The sequence below is a fragment of the Poecilia reticulata genome, chromosome 21 (assembly GCF_904066995.2).
Source record: "Poecilia reticulata chromosome 21, P_reticulata-male-v2, whole genome shotgun sequence".
Classification (NCBI taxonomy): domain Eukaryota; kingdom Metazoa; phylum Chordata; class Actinopteri; order Cyprinodontiformes; family Poeciliidae; genus Poecilia; species Poecilia reticulata.
In genome coordinates, this window is record NC_088850.1 from 26,438 (window position 1) to 40,209 (window position 13,772).

Consider the following 13,772-nt stretch of genomic DNA (forward strand, 5'->3'; position numbering starts at 1 on the left):
GAGCTGCAGCACTTTGGACGCTCTGCTGTCTTGTCTTGTCTTGCCGTTGTGTGTTTGGGCCGCCCTCAACTAAACCTGTTGCTGGTTGGGCCGGCTGGGTGGGCGGGGCGTTACTCCTCTGCAGGGCCGTGCAGAGACCACTAAAAGGGCAGGTGCTAAAAAAAACGGGCCCATCTAACCACCTTCTAGGACAGAATATTAACGAAGCCTCTCAGCTTTCAGAGTTTAATAAACAATGATAAATAACAAAATTATGATATATACAATCAAAGCTAAGGAGAATCTATATAGAACATACAACTATGCATATGTAAGATATTTTTTTTTTTTTTTTTTTTTAAATTGAATTTTTTATTTGGAAAGGCAAGATACAATTATTTTGTACAATCCAGTGTCCACCACAATGGTGGGAAAAAAGAAAGAAAAAAAATCACAAGCCAATCCAGGATTTTTGTATAATAACAAAGAACATCAGAGTGAGTGGGGGGTAGAGAGGGGTCAGGTCTCATTTTCTTTTTGTTAGAAGAAAAACACAGTAAAGAGAATAAAATTTACCATAATCCTAAACTGAGGTACAATACCCATCACAACCTTATTTGCGTATAATAGATGAATTTAGTCCACAGGAATGACTGATTTCACATAGTTTGTCCATTTAGACCAGATCTTGAAGAAAGTTTCTCTTCGACCTTGAACAGAAAAGGATAACTTCTCCAGAATGTAAATGTCCTGTACAATGTTGACCCAATCATCCACTGTGGGTGCTTCGGGCTTTAGCCATTTTCTAGTGATTGTCTTTTTGCTTGCTACCAGAAGAACTAAAAGCAGTTTTTTATCATCCAGTGCCCAGTTATCAAGTGAAATGTTTCCTAAATATAGGGATTCACACATACATGGGATCCTTTCAGTAAATATGTTATTAATGTGGGAACAAATTTGTTCCCAAAAAGCCTTAATCACCGGACAACCCCAGAAGATGTGGTGATGATTTGCTCCATTACTTCCACAGAGTCTCCAACATGTGTCTCCGCTGCCCTGGTGTTTTTTCTGAACTGGAGTTACAAAATATCGAACAGAGTTTTTCCAACTGAACAGCCGCCATGAATTGGAGCTTGAAGTCACCCAGTGTAATTTATTAATCTGTTCCCAGACTTCAGTAGAGATTGATAGATTTCCTTCTTTTACCCACTTGTTTCTTATGTAGTCTGTGTCACCCTGTTTAGACAATAGAATACCATTGTACAATATGGAAATGAGTTTTTTGCATGAACCTGACTTCAACAAGGCCATAAACACACTAAGAAGTCCTGGTTTGGCCGTTTCCCAATTGTCACATATATTTTGATTGAAATAGGACCTAACCTGTAGATATCTAAAAAAGTCATCCTTCTCCAACCCTTTAGAACTCTTAAGTTCCTCAAAACTCTGGAATACACCCTTCTCAGTAAATGTATAGTAGGAGGTTAGTCCTTTTTGGATCCATCCTCTGAATCTCCCATCCATCTTGTTCGGTTTAAAAGCTGAATCAAAGGCACACCATCTGAGTATTTTTATCTGGTTACCCAATTTACACATTTTAACAATCTTACTCCAAGAATCTAGCATGGTGTGTAGTATTGACCCATGTGGTATATTCAGCCCCCCTTGTAGGTCCTTGTCCATTAATACTGATATTAAAGGTATTCCTTCTACTGTTGCTCTTTCCAAATCTTTCCACCTTGCATTGTAAGATGAAGAGCACAGGCAGAACACGGGTCTTAATTGAGCTGCAAGGTAATAAACTTGTAGGTTAGGAAGACCAAGTCCACCTTTCTCTTTCTTTAACTGCAGCGTACTATATCTCACTCTTGCCTTTTTCCCCTGCCAGACATACTGAGCGATTAACCTTTCCCACTCTATGAATCGCCAATCTGATATCTGAATAGGTAAACACTGAAATAGGTATAGGAAGCGCGGGAGAATGTTCATTCTGACTGACTCCACTCTTGAGTGTAAATTTGAAAAAGGGATCAGACTCCATCTCTTCATGTCTAGTCTCAGATTTGAAATTAGGGGCCCATAGTTGACTTCAAAAATCCTGGAGAGATCCTTGGGCAATGTGACCCCTAAATATTTAATGGATTCCGCCTCCCATTTCCAATTGAAGAGGTTCCTAATATTGTTTTGTGGGTTATAGTTTATTGTTAAAACCTGAGTCTTGGTAATGTTTATCTTGTAACCTGATAGGATACCATATTCTTCGATCACTCCCATAAGTACCGGTAGGGTTTTAGCTGGATTTGTTATGGTTAACAATAAATCATCTGCAAACAATGACAACTTTTGTTCTCCAGATGCCATATGAACTCCAGCTATGTCCGTCCTCTGTCTGATCCACTGACTTAGAGGCTCAATGAACAGGGCAAAGAGGAGTGGAGAAACGCAGCATCCCTGCCTCGTTCCCCTTTCCAGAGTGAAGCGATCAGATAGGTCTCCATTAATTTTTATCCTAGCAGATGGTCTATTATATAGAGATGCAATTACATCTATTATAGCCTGGCAGAACCCAAATTTGGACATAACTTTGTAGAGAAAAGACCATCTGACTGAATCAAAAGCCTTCTCTGCATCTAGACTCAGTACAAGTGTCTCTATTTTTTGTTGGGTTACATGATTTAAAATATGCAGGGTTTTCCTGATGTTATCCTGAGTCTGCCTCTGCCTGATGAAGCCTGTTTGATCTTTATGGATTATCACTGGCAGGATATTTTCCAATCTCTGTGCAATAATGGCAGTAAATAATTTGTAATCAATATTTAGCACACTTATTGGGCGATAGCTTCCGCAATCCTTCTTATCCTTTCCTTCCTTGGGAATTAGCGAAATAATTGCATCTCTCCATGAAGGAGGGATTATTTTCTTTTCCAGTACATTGTTGAAAACTCTTACTAAAACAGGGACTAACTGATCCTGCATTCCTCTGTACCACTCGGAGGTAAACCCATCTGTTCCTGGAGATTTCCCTCCTTTCAACTTTCTAATCACTGACCTTAGTTCTGCTTCAGTTATCTCTGATATTAATTGTTCGTTTTGCTCGTCTGTAATGTTTGGCAGAGAGAGTTGGGAAAGGAATATGTCTATTTGCAGTTCATTATTCACTTTGGGTTGGGAGTATAGAGTTTGGTAAAAGTCTCTAAAGCATTTCTGAATCTTTTCTAGGTTTGTTTCAACCCTGTTTGTATATATATTCTTTATTTTGTGAATAGTTCTATCAGCTTGTTGTTTTCGTAATTTAAATGCTAGGAGCTTCAGAGATTTCCCCCCTGCTTCATAATATTTCTGTTTAGTAAAGAGAAGTTTCTTTTGTATTTCTTGTACGTTTAAATCATTCAGTTCTTTTTTCACCAACTCAATTTTAGCTCTTGTAGCCCCCTTGAAGGTTTTAGAATGCTCTGTCTGAAGTTTTTTCAGCTCAACCTCCAATTGAGTTTGTTTTTGTTGTCTAATTTTCTTTTCGTTGGAGGAAAAGGCTATTATTCTTCCCCTGACCACAGCCTTTAGAGCATCCCAGAGTATTTCCGGACCTACCTCATTATTATCATTCTCTTCCAAATATTGTATGATTTCAGTTTTCATATTCTCCTTAAAGATTGTACTGTTTAATAAGTTTGTATTCAGCCTCCAGAGGGTGGATCTGCTTTTTTCAGCCAGTTGAATGGAGATATAGATTGGGCTGTGGTCTGAGATTGGACTGGATCCTATCTCCCAACTTCTCAATCTATGCACATCTTTTTTGAACATAAAAAAATAGTCTATTCTTGAGTATACATTGTAAGAAGAGGAATAATGTGTGTAGTCACGACTGGTTGGGTTCTTATCCCTCCATATATCCACTAATCCCACTTCGTCCATCATATTTTTCATTCTTTTACTGATATATTTTGAGTTTGTTTTCCCATTTGATGAGTCCAGGTTTGGGTTTAATCTAATATTAAAGTCCCCCGCACAGATCATTACACCCTGACTTTTTGTTGCTGCTAATTCAAAAATTTTCTCGTAAAATGACCAGTCGCTACCAGGTGGGGCATAAACATTGACAAGACTTATCAAGATGCCATCTATTTTTCCTGTAATTAAAATATAACGACCCTCCTTGTCTTTATGCTCTGCAACATGTTCGTAGCACAAGGAACTCGATATTAAAATTGCAACCCCTCTTCGTTTACCAGAGCTGTGGGAAGAAAAATAAACAGATTTAAACCCCATCTTGTTCAATTTGGCATGTTCAGAGTTATCTAAGTGGGATTCCTGAAGCATTGCTATTTGAACTTTATCCTTCCTGAGTTTTGATAATACTCTCCATCTCTTAATCGGATTATTTATGCCATTTATATTGAAAGAAACCACCTTTAACTCTGTCTTTCCCATTTGTGCAGATGTCTTCCCCATTTCACTGATGACCCTGAAACTCCCCCATCACTCACTAGAACTGACATTAACAGAATATAAACAGAAGAACCAGAACCAAAAGTAAACGTATAAACAAGAACCATGACAAAACAGAACATGTTCAGCATCCAAGGCAGGGGTCTGTTGATTAGACCCTGTTGGGCTTCTTGGAGGCAGCCCAGAAGGGAAAAACCTCCCATAACTTTAAGGAGGGCCCTTACAGGTGGCAGCAGCCCAAATAAGAGTGGACCCCAGTCTAACCTTTATAGAATCCTATCATCCTTAAAACAGCCCTCTGTACACTTATCTCTGAGAGGAAGATTCCAGGAGGGAAAAGGAAGAACCCCTCAGTTCTCAGATCGTAGGTGGAGATGTTCTTCTGAAAGCCCGGAGCCTCTCTTTGTAGTTTTCTCCTCTTGCAGAACCGGAGGAGCCTTTCTGCCTCCTCCCCTCCTTCCTGCTCCAGGACAGCCGCTCGATCTGCTCCTTCAGGGAAGCTGGGGATCTGATGACTTTAACTTTGTAGCCCTTTTTAGCCAGATCCTCGGTGGTCTCCTCTATGGTGTCGTAGGTCCTGGTCCCCTCTTTATGTTTCACTCGCAGCCTCGCCGGGAAAAGTGTCTGAAACGGGACGCCGTTCTCTTTCAGGACCCTCCGAACCTCCACGTACTCTCTGCGCCTTCTGAGGATGGCTGGTGGATAATCATGATCCAGATTTATTTGCTTTCCATGCCAAACAAATCCTTTTCGCTGCCAGGCCTTGCGGAGCAACAGCTCTTTATATTTGAAGCTCAGAAATTTCACTACGATGGACCGTGGCGCCGCTCCCTCTGGTGGCTGCGGACCGAGCGCCCGATGTGCTCGTTCAATCTGCATGTCCGGCCGGGTGTCTTCCAGACCGAGCCCCTCTTTTAATAAAGTTTCCACAAAAGCAGCCATTGACTCACAGTCCTTTTCAGCCCCCTCTGGAACACCATAGATCCTGACATTCTCCCTCCTGGATCGGCTCTCCAAGTCAACCATCTTGTCTTCCAGACCCACGTGTAGCTTTAGCAGCTCTGCTAACACTTCCTCCGTGTTTTGGGTTCGTTCCTCTGTCTTCTCCAAACGCTCTTCTACTTCACTTATCCTTGCGTTCGCTTTTCGTATTTCCTCTTTAATAGTCGAGAGTTGTTCCTTAGTTTCCTGACGGAACCCTCTCAGTTCTTCTAATAAGATTTCGAGGCTAGCCATTCCGTCCTACTAGCTTAGAAGCTACGATACGTTAGTTGTGCCTGTTCGTTAAATTTTTTTGTCTTCCCTCTTCTACTTATTGTCGTTGGGCTTCGTTGTCGTCTTACCCCCTCTAATTGGTTTTCGTAAAGTAATATTGCTCAGTTGAATGGGGGTAATTCAATAATTTATCCGGTTATCTGGGGAGCCTCTCTAATGAGCAGCCATCTTAACGATGTTCCGGCCGGAAGTCATATGTAAGATATTTTATTAGTAATTTCTTTCTGCAGATCTTCAGTCAGAGGCTGTAATACAGACAGCTACAGGAGATCTTTCCTGCCAATAGCCATCAGAGTCTGCAATAACTCTGAAGAATTTGACTTAATATGAGTTAAATTTAGTCTCCTTCAGAGATCAATAAAGTATTTTTGAATTTTAATGAAATTAAAAATTTAAATGATCCAATATCTAATATTTCTGAGATAAAAAATAAAAAATCCTTCTGTTAGATTGTTTTGCAGGTTGTTCTGATGGCATGAAGCAGCAGCGTTTCTGCAGACTGAAGTTGCATTTAACAACATATAAAATGCTCAAGCAGAAGACGGAGCAAATCTGAAGCTGGACACAAAAAGTCCCAGGTCAGAAATATTCACACAGGTTGTCTTAAAGCCACGGTGCCTTTGGTCCTCTGTTACCGTTAGAGATTCCTCTACTTCACCCAACATGAATTTAATAACTAGACCAACAGCAGGACTCTGGAGAATGTGGCTGAATACCCAGGAGCTCATGGATCCATTTGATTCCGGTTCTGGTTTTAAATGACCGGCAGTTTGATTCCTCTGGTCTGAAGGGATAAATAAACCTAAAAACTTTCAAAAGGCAGAAGCAAAACATCATTCAGCTCCTAACTGAGAGGTTATTTTCTCAAAGTTTGCTCTTTCATGACATTCTTTCTGTTCTGATTCATTCCAAGAAAGTAGTTTAAATTTTTTTATTAGCCTTTATTTCACCAGGTCTGTTTTACAAGAGTGACCAGCAAAGAGGTCAGCGGCACGGAAATCACTTAAAGCAAAACAGGCATTTTACGTGCAAAGTGCAATTAGTTATAAAGAGTCGAGCGAAAAAAGATGCAGCAATAGCTCTTAATAAAGTTTAAAATCTGGATAAAAGGTTCTGTTTTTCATTAACATCTTTGAACAACGTTTGAATATTTTCACTTCAGTTTGGAGAATATTCCAAGAGGAAAGAGCAGAGTAACTAAAACGACGTTTTCCCAACGCCGGGAACTTGCTGGTGAATATCTGAGGCGTTGATAAGAACCAGCAGCTGCTTGGAAAACAAAGAAAAGTCACTGAGTTTCCTGCTCAGAGTCAAAAGGCAGATTTTCCATCTTGTTCACGATGACGGGTGAGGAAACGGATCGAGTCTCAAACCTCAGAGCAGGAAGATGAACCGTGTCCAAGGAGACATGGACAGACATGGACAAACATGGACAGACATGGACAGACATGGACAAACATGGACAAACATGGACGGACATGGACAGACATGGACAGACATGGACAAACATGGACAGACATGGACAGACATGGACAGACATGGACAGACATGGACAGACATGGACAAACATGGACAGACATGGACAGACATGGACAAACATGGACAGACATGGACAGACATGGACAAACATGGACGGACATGGACAGACATGGACAAACATGGACAGACATGGACAGACATGGACAAACATGGACGGACATGGACAAACATGGACAGACATGGACGGACATGGACAGACATGGACAAACATGGACGGACATGGACAGACATGGACAAACATGGACGGACATGGACAGACATGGACAGACATGGACAGACATGGACAGACATGGACGGACATGGACTGACATGGACGGACGGCCTCCATAACCACGGGTGGAGATGTTGCTGCTGAAGCAGCTTGGGGTCCAAAGCCAGAGGAAATGTTAGTCCTAATGAAAACCAAGCTTACTTTTTATTTCGCAAACTAAATTAGTGAAATGCAATTTAAAGAAAAGCTCCGAATCCAGCAGGTAATTAAAACTGCCAACTTGTTTGGTTTAATAAATGTTTTCAGTCTCACGTCTGTTTTTCCAGCTTTTAAAACTAATTTCAAACACGGCAGATTTGGACAATATCAACAGCAAACTGTAAAAACTCAAGAGTTGTAAAAGTGAAGAACGACAAATAAAAGTGTCATCAGCATAAAAGTAGTGACATTTGAAACATTATTCATATTAATGTGAAATAAAACGGGTCCTAAAACAGCCTGACGTGCAGAAAAGATTAGACTATTACACAAACTGAGCTCTAATTAAATAATCTGCAAACCAGTTGCTGCTTGGCTCCTACATCAATTAAAGCTTAAGTGATCAACCCACCCAAAGGGTCAAAGGTCAATTCAAACAGCAGCATGTTTCCAGCCAACAGCATGAATAAAATCAGCTTCAAAGTGGCTGAAACGACGTGGTGCCGTTTTATAAGACCAGAAATTAGTCAGCTGATCACAATCCAACTTTTAAAAACCTTTTGGCCAAAAAGCAAAACACAGAAATAAGTTGATTTATCAACATTTTTTTAAGTAAAAGAGCAAAAGCAGATTTCCAGATTCTGGGGATTGTATTTCTGGACCATACATTTAAATGTATTAAAATACATTTAAAAAATGTATTTTAATACATTTCAGTTGTTTAAATACTGAGGACACAACAGCCTGTGAAATGTTTCCCCAACAGAACGACAGTTTGACGCATCACCGATTCAGGTTTCAGATCAGAGTCAAAAAGGAGCCAGAAGCAACTAAATGTTCATTTAAATGACTTAACATCTCAGATTTATCAGTCATATTTCTTTGGTTTTTGATGATGAAGCTAGAAAAATATGTTTTTGAGTCATACGCAGAATTGACCAGTTTCCAAAACTTTGGATCGTTTAAGTTTATGGCTGTTTCAGATAAATAGTATCCAGACTTTTCTGTAATAATAAACCTGAACCCATCAGGCCCAGATTTCCTTTCTCTGCTTTGGACAAATCATTCCTGATTGACAATTTCTGAAGAACAACCAGGGAAACAGATCCAGTTCATCTAAAGTGATTCAGAACATGTAGACAACGGATGAAACATATTTTTTGTCTGACAACCAAACAAATCAAAGAATGACCAGGAGCAAGTCCCTGAACCGCCGAGAGGGGGCGCTACTGTGCTCATGCTGAACACTGGTGTTAATGCAGGTGGATGAGAACAAAACACCAGAAAAACTGATATCATTTCCCTAATGACAGTAATTTGGAAATGCGGTCCAGCAGTGGAAAAGCTCAATTTTCACCAGCAGGACAATTTTAGCATTCTGTAGGCTAACTGCTACGTTAGCACAACCCAGGTGAAACAGGTGAGCAACGGGATCTGCTTCTGTTCTCAGCCGGCTGCACAAACCGGCAGCAGAAGACTTTGAGTTTCCTTTACAGCAAAACATTTAAAAAGACCAAGAATCTGTAATTCTGTTGGTTACAAACTCAACTTAAATACTTAAAAACCTCCTCAGGGCTTCGATTTCCTCCAGTTAAAACCAGCTGTGGAGATGAGAGGACATTATAAATCTGATAAAGGGGCCAAATCTCCTCTGTTCCCCAGAGGGGTGTGGAAAGCCACAGGTCAAAGTGAGACGGACGGCGGCGCCGCCCCGCTGTACCTGCCAGCCACTCTCAGGACTCGTCTTAATGATTTCTCCACTTCTCAAAAGCAAGATGTGAACTTCAGAGGTCTGGTCTCTTTCTGCCAGCTACGTTCCACTCTGGCGAGGCCCGACAGATGACCTGTGGAGAAGGACAGAGATTTAGCTGAGATTTACTGGTTCATCAGAGGAGCCGGCGCTGCCCTGCAGATCGACCGCAGACACTGCCGGTTCAGGCTGGATGTCTGCAGAATACTAACAGGATCCTCCCTGAGGCTGGAAGCAGCACACAGGCTTCCCATGCGACACTGACTACAGGAAACGATTCCTTCAGTGAGTGAAGGATTCACCCCCACTGAGTGTTTTCACGTCGTATCCCTGTTCCAACATTACAGGCAGATCAAAGCAAAGCAGCCATGTTTCCTTCATGGCCAGAAAGGTTACATGGTTTTTAACCCTTAAGGAGGAAAAGGAAAGCATGTGGCAGTCAGAGCTTCGATGACAACAAACTGACTGGACCTGCTGAGGAAACCAGGTGAGAATAATTAACAGGATGGCGAAGAGCTGATAACCGATTAGTATTCCTCTGCCCACCACCAGGGGGCCGAGCGTCTTGGCCAAGGACACAACGACAGAGGCAGACTTATCAAACCGACAACCACCGATTAGGGGTAAAACCCTATCACTGCCGTCACCATCATCCCTGCAGAAAGTAACAGGACTAGAAAGTCACTTTGCAGCCTGGTTACAGTTTGTGTCATTAATCTATGGAGGAAATTAGGGTGAAGGACGACGATGAATAAAAAGAGAAAGAAATCTGACAATGATGAAACAGACGGACTGACGTGTGCCTCCTTCTGGGACTCCCTGGCTGTCTGGTGCTGCTGCTGACAGCAGGGCGACCCCCCAAGGACAACGATGTGGCAAAGCTGCATCAGAAGCATCAGCTCCAACAAATGCCCCAATTCTCTGCTTTCCTGACGGCCACTTTCCATTCCACGTCTCGCTGGGTATTTGTGCCAATCACTTTCTGCTGAGATGCTTTCTGGATCTCCCACGACGGCCCGTCTAGACTATCGGGCTCAATAAAGGCTCGCAGCTCACTGCGGTCCAGATGGCGACTCTGAATAAGAAAGATGGCCTCCAGGGTTCCCATCTCTCTAAGACGAAGGGACAGAAAGGATCCATAGTCTCTCCGGTGACCTCTGGTCTTCCTGGGTCTCCTCCACTGTGACGTACCCAGAGAAACTCGAACCTCCTCTAGTATCTGTCGGTGTGAAAGAGGGGCTTTGCACCTAAACTCCCTGAGGATGAAGCAGCTTCTCACCCCAAACCCAAGACAGGGCCTGACCTCCCAACAGGGGAAGGTCAGCTGGACTCACTCTGTCAGATTACTGAACTCTGGACATTAGCACTGTGCCAAGTCCCCATTGAGACATGTCTACTGGACCATGTGACTGTATCATATCTGTCACTAAACTCCCATCAGATCCAATCAGCATCTAGAAACCTGGGCCGATCGGAGCCACATCATGTCGCCATTTTACTCCTCCAGTCTGACCCTCCGTCTGCTGACCTTCTGACCCCTGGACTGACCCACTGAGGGTGAATCTAATCAAACTGACGATCAGGAAGCAGAACCGCTTCGGCCCAGAACCATCTGGTGATTCTGAGGAGAAGCAGCCAGCAGGACCAACAGAAACCATGTTTCCACATCTCAGCCTGGACGGTTTGTTCCGCTTCCATCCAGACCAGAAAACAAAAGGGAATCGAATCCCAGCAGGGAGCCTTTCATCTGAATCCCTGATTGAAATCAAAGGTTCTGATTCTGCCGGGTCACATTTGGACCTGGATCACACAGAAACTCTTAGTTGTCTTGGAGATGAAGGGACCTGCATGTCCTGCTGGTCCAACACAGAAACGTTCATTCATTCATTCATTCATTCATCGCAGCTGATCAACCAGCAGGTTTCACTTTTAATTCATTACTAATTCATGCAGAAATTAATCTGAAATGTTCAAAGATTATTTGATTCCTGAAAGCCTCCATGATGACGGCGCGCACACACACACACACACCCACCCACACACACACCCACACACACACACATGTTGTTAAATGTAGGAGTGAGTTAAAAGTCGTCCTTATGTAGCACTATTTAAAGTGTAAAAGGACTGGATGGAAGAAATCAGAAGACTAGAATTCGTCTACTGGAGCCGTTGTCAGTAATCAATAAAACCAATGCAAAAGAACTGCTTTCAATACCATGTATTTTTAAAAGAAAATTAAAGTGAACAGCACAAGACAAACATACATAGAACCCCAAATTAAATATACACAGTACTGCAGTAGATCTTTCATTAAGTTGTGCACAACTGGTTTAAATTTCCCCACTGGTCAGCACAGTGTCTGACCGACACACATTCAAAACGTCCATGGTTGAATTGTCCAGATATTTGAGATGACAATGTCCAAGCGCAAGTCGTTTCAGATGAAGAGATGAATAGTGGATTGTGTGTCCGAATGGTGAGATGGAGGAGAAATGATACCGACCATCAGCCTCCTACCAGACCAGTATGGAGTGATTCTCAGGTTCTCCTGGCTCCAGCCAGTTTTCAGAAGCTCGCCATCCTTTAACCCTACAAAGGGATCACCTGGCCTGTATTAAAATAAACAGGACCAGTACATTTCCAGCCTGCTAGTTAACTAGACTCTTTTTCAGTTATACATAGAGATAAATGCAATAGATCTAATCTGTCAGACCAAATAACGTAATATTTATCTCATTTTCTTAAACATGTTAAATTTAAGACATTAGATCATATAACAATTAGCATTGGCTACCACCAACATGCTAAAACAACAAAACAACATTGTGTCCACTACTCACCAATTCCATTAACAGTAGAGAGAATGGCAGCTTCAGGGCTCCAAACTCACTGGATCTTTTCAGATCTACATGATTTTTATATTGTAAGGTTAAAAAAAGTGCATAACAAACAAAGAGGTAACTGATTGTTTGGAAACACCAACCTGTAGCTCCTTTGTCTCCAGCTCTCCCCCTCACACCTGACTGGGGAAAGCTGGAGCCTAAATAATTACATCAGGTGTGACAATTGGCTGCATGCACTGTGTGACTGACTGTCACTCTTAACCAATGGGGCACCAAGGCGGGACTAAGGGCAGTTTTTTCACCCCGGGTTACACTTATAGAAAATAAAAAATGACTCGGCATGTTTCAAATAATTTGTTCATCCGAGGAGAAACTTTATTTCCATTCTTCAGAAATAACGGCCGACAGTCGGCTCTCCGGTTCAGGCTGCCAAACGAGCCGGGTCAGAACCCGGAGTCGGGTTCGGAGCTGGTTCCTTCTAGTTGGTGTCCAGGAATTATTCATCCACGTTTAGCAATGAGGAGAAAATGAACGGGTTAGTGGATGAACGTGTGAACGTGTAACGACAAAAGGTCAGGGTCAGAGGTCGTTCCAGAAAGAAATCTTCATTCAGTAGTTTTTACTCTCAGGCTCAGCTGAGGTGTTTCCTAGTAAAGGTCAGAGGTCACAAAGCGGAGCAGCAGCTGCTTTTACAGGCCGGCTCCTCTGAGCGTTGGCTGCGACCCGACCCGACCCGACCCGCTGCAGAGCAAACCACTGATCCAAGCTGACCTGGATGGTCGCTCTGAAACAGGAAGCGCACGGCTTCAGGTCATGACCCCAAGGGTCAAGAGGTCACTCTGAGATTGAAACGGAGGTCAAGCAGAGAGAAACTGGACTTTTAAAACTAGTTTAACGTTTTACAGAAATGGCCTGGAGAATTAGAGACATTTCCAGAAAATGAAAAGCTGTCTGAAGCAGAGACTAGAATAATAAATGCAGCTTCAGCAGACGAGACGTTCAACTGGCATGACGACAGGAACCTGATTATTGATGCAGGAAACATGTCGGGTGTCCAGCAAGGCGCTTTATCAGTGCAGAACAATTTCAGCAACAAGGTCATTAAAATGCTTCAAAGTAAAAATATGACGCTGCAGTTAATCTGTAAAACCAGCTGCTTTTCAGAGATTTACAGAAGCTCAGGGTTTCAGCTGTTTCACAGTTTTCTGGAAGTTTATTACAGATCTGTGCTGCATAGAAGCTGAATGCTGCTTCTCCATGTTTGGTTCTGTATGCAGAACCAGAACCAGAACCAGCAGGTTGATCCAGCAGCAGCAGATCTTCATTCCGTTCAGTCATTTATAAACTACGGTAGTTTAAAGTCTCTTCTCTCAGTGATGGTTGTAGATCTGGTTGTTCTCCGTCTTCGGCTGAAAGCGTTTCTGGTTTTTAACAGGATTTTCTATGAACGTGCAGGTTGCTCTCTGCCAGGCGTTTCTCCTGACACCATATTTAAAATATTTACGATAATCTCGAAGTGAATTTACTG

The 13,772-nt window shown here is 42.4% G+C and overlaps 1 long non-coding RNA gene across 1 annotated transcript; it reads right to left on the reverse strand.

The window, feature by feature from the left end:
* Nucleotides 1-7,716: 7,716 nt before the first annotated feature.
* LOC103457081 (uncharacterized) lies at nucleotides 7,717-12,434 on the reverse strand. The gene is made up of 2 exons (XR_014085642.1): nucleotides 12,242-12,434; nucleotides 7,717-9,492 (listed from the first exon to the last, which is right to left on the reverse strand). It is a non-coding gene; the product is annotated as an uncharacterized LOC103457081 (long non-coding RNA).
* Nucleotides 12,435-13,772: the final 1,338 nt, after the last annotated feature.